Here is a 3,880-nt window from a genome sequence, read left to right as displayed (position 1 = left end):
CTATCACTGTACATTTTCAAATTATAACAGTGAGATACTATTATACGTCTACTGAAATATCTTAAGTCTAGAACACTCACATCAAATGCTAATGATGCGAAGCAACAGGAAGGTTCATTCATTGCTGTTGGGAATCCAAAATAATATAGTCATTTTGGAAGACCATTTGGTGGTTTCTTACAAAAGGAAACTTACTCTCACCATGTAATCCACCAACTGCATCCTTGGTATTTATCCAAGTAAATAAATTTAAAACTTATGTCTATGCAAAAGCCTGCACAGAGATATTTAAAACAGCCAGAACTTTATTTATAACTTCCAATACATGGAAGCAATCAAAATGCCCTTCCGTAGGTGAATGGGTAAACAAATTTCAGTACATACAGATATTACATTATCAAGACACAAACATACATGAACGAAACTTAATTGTGTATTAGTAAGTGGGCAAAAAAAGCAATCTAAAAGGCTACATACTATATAATTCCATTTATAGGATATTTTGGGAAAGCTGAAACTATGAAGAGAATAAAACAAAATAAAATCAGTGTTTGCCAGGGGTTGAGAGTTGGTGAATAGATGGAGCACAGAGGACTTTTCAGCAGTGAAACTATTCCATATGATACAGGGTATATGTCACTATACATTTTTCAAAATTCCAGAATAGATGACACCAAGGTGAACTATGGACTCTGGCTGATAATAATATGTCAATATTTGCTCATTGATATAACAAATGTTCTGCTTTGATGTGGGGTATGATGAAGAGTTTGTGAGGTGAGGGGAGTGAGGACTGAATAGGGGGCACATGGAAAGCCTTCAGTAATCAATGCAAAGAAATAGAGGAAAACAATAGAATGGGAAAGACTAGAGATCTCTTTAGGAAAATGAGAGATATCAAGGGAACATTTCATGCAAAGATGGGCTCGATAAAGGACAGAAATGGTATGGACCTAACAGAACCAAAATATATTAAGAAGAGATGGCAAGGATACACAGAAGAACTGTACAAAAGGATCTTCATGACTCAGATAGTCACGATGGTGTGATCACTCATCTAGAACCAGACATCTTGGAATGAGAAGTCAAGTGGGCCTTAGAAAGCATCACTATGAACAAACCTAGTGGAGGTGATGGGATTCCAGTAGAGGTATTTCAAATCCTGAAAGATGATGCTGTGAAAGTGCTGCACTCAATATGCCAGCATATTTGGAAAACTTAGCAGTGGCCACAGGACTGGAAAAGGTCAGTTTTCATTCCAATCCCAAGGAAAGGCAATGCCAAGGAATGCTCAAACTACCACACAATTGCACGCATCTCACACACTAGTAAAGTAATGCTCAAAATTCTCCAAGCTAGACTTCAGCAATATGTGAACCGTGAACTTCCTGATGTTCAAGCTGGTTTTAGAGAAGGCAGAGGAACCAGAGATCAAATTGCCAACATCCGCTGGATCATGGAAAAAGCAAGAGAGTTCCAGAAAAACATCAATTTCTGCTTTATTGACTGCCAAAACCTTTGACTGTGTGGATCACAATAAACTGTGGAAAATTCTGAAAGAGATAGGAATACCAGACCACCTAACCTGCCTCTTGAGAAATCTGTATGCAGGCCAGGAAGCAACAGTTAGAACTGGGCATGGAACAACACACTGGTTCCAAATAGGAAAAGGAGTACGTCAAGGCTGTATATTGTCACCCTGCTTATTTAACTTCTATGCAGGGTACATCATGAGAAATACTGGGCTGGAAGAAGCACAAGCTGGAATCAAGATTGCCAGGATGAATATAAATAACCTCAGATATGCAGATGACACCACCCTCATGGCAGAAAGTGAAGAGGAGCTAAAAAGCCTCTTGATGAAAGTGAAAGAGGAGAGTGAAAAAGTTGGCTTAAAGATCAACATTCAGAAAACGAAGATCATGGCATCTGGTCCCATAACTTCATGGGAAATAGATGGAGAAACAGTGGAAACAGTGTCAGTTTCTGGGCTCCAAAATCACTGCAGATGGTGATTGCAGCCATGAAATTAAAAGACGCTTACTCCTTGGAAGAAAAGTTATGACCAACTTAGATAGCATAATCAAAAGCAGAGACATTACTTTGCCGACTAAGGTCCTTCTAGTCAAGGCTATGGTTTTCCAGTAGTCATGTATGGATGTGAGAGTTGGACTGTGAAGAAAGCTGAGCGCCGAAGAATTGATGCTTTTGAACTGTGGTGTTAGAGAAGACTCTTGAGAGTCTTGTGGACTGCAAGGAGATCCAACCAGTCCATTCTGAAGGAGATCAACCCTGGGATTCCTCTGGAGGGAATTATGCTAAAGCTGAAGCTCCAGTACTTTGGCCACCTCATGCGAAGAGTTGACTCATTGGAAAAGACTCTGATGCTGGGAGGGATTGGGGGGAGGAGAAGAAGTGGACGACTGAGGATGAGATGGCTGGATGGCATCACTGACTCAATGGATGTGAGTCTGAGTGAACTCCAGGAGTTGGTGATGAACAGGGAGGCCTGGCGTGCTACGATTCATGGCATTGCAAAGAGTCGGACACGACTGAGTGACTGAACTGAACTGAACTGAACTGGGAGCTCTTTGTACTTTGCACTCAGTTTTGCTGGGAACCTGAAACTGCTCGGAAAGAGCTTCTACAGGAAAACTTAAGGAACTCAGAAACTTTTTTAGCCAGAGCTTTATAATCCATTTTATTCATGACAATCTCCGAGCTGTCCCAGATTTGGCTAGTGACCACTTCTCCAGCTGTCTTCTATGTTTCTAAATATTTTTAGCATTTTATCATTTTCTGATTCCAAGATTACCTTGAGATTTCTTAGTCTCAGTCCAGAAATCATCTGTGTTCTAAGAATACATGATTCCTTTTCTGTGGAAAATGGTACATGCACTAAATGTCCCTATTGCCGCTAGAGAAACTAGCATGCCATTGATACTCATGGAAAATATCTCAGAAAGTACTTTAAATCACAAGATCCAATCAAGCATCACTGGATATCTTTCCATCCAGTATTATCATTTATATTAATTCACAGTTAGAAGACTGCTCTCAACAACAATAACATCCTGATAATTACTCATATACTAAATCTTACTTTCCAGATAAAAATGACATCACTCCCACACATAAAACTATTAATAAAACTCAATATAACTTTTCAGTTATAAGAGGACTGTGCTCGAATTCATTTGCACGTAGATAATGATATCAACAAGATAATATATCTTTCCCTAATCTCCATTTCTATTCACTTGCGTTATATTTCTTATCTTGATTATATTAATTGCTTTTAAAATCTATGAGTATGTTCCTCAGTTCCATTTCTCTTGATTCTATATATGTTAATGTACAATAGTTGTTTTTCTTATTCTGACTTTTGTAAAGCAATTATCCTCCAATTAAAAAATTAAGTATTTAAAATTAATATGTTTACTCAGAATACTCCCATGCCTTTCCCTATTTTTATACCTAATCCCCTCTCAACTCCTATAGGTCTCTGCTTTCCTTAAATTCTGTTATATATTTGTGGGTTTCAAAAATCTGTGCATTCTTATTTCTTCATATTTCTTAATCAGATATAGCATATAATATACATAAAGCAAAAAGGTATTCCCTTTTTTGTTCTCTTGATACAGTATGAAAATGTATATATAACAGTCCATAGAGTTCTTTATTATTTTTATCAGAGATCTATTGAATTTGCATGCCATAAAATTCACCCACCTAAAAATGTATAGTGCAATAACTTTTAGCATAACCACAGTTTTGCTACCTACACTACCATCTATTACAGAACATTTTCATCAACTCAAGAAGAAATTCCAGAGCTTTTAGATATAACCAGTCAATCCACAATGACCTGCAGGTTTCA

Source organism: Ovis aries, chromosome 12 (genome assembly GCF_016772045.2).
Source record: "Ovis aries strain OAR_USU_Benz2616 breed Rambouillet chromosome 12, ARS-UI_Ramb_v3.0, whole genome shotgun sequence".
NCBI lineage: Eukaryota > Metazoa > Chordata > Mammalia > Artiodactyla > Bovidae > Ovis > Ovis aries.
This window is presented reverse-complemented; position numbering follows the sequence as displayed.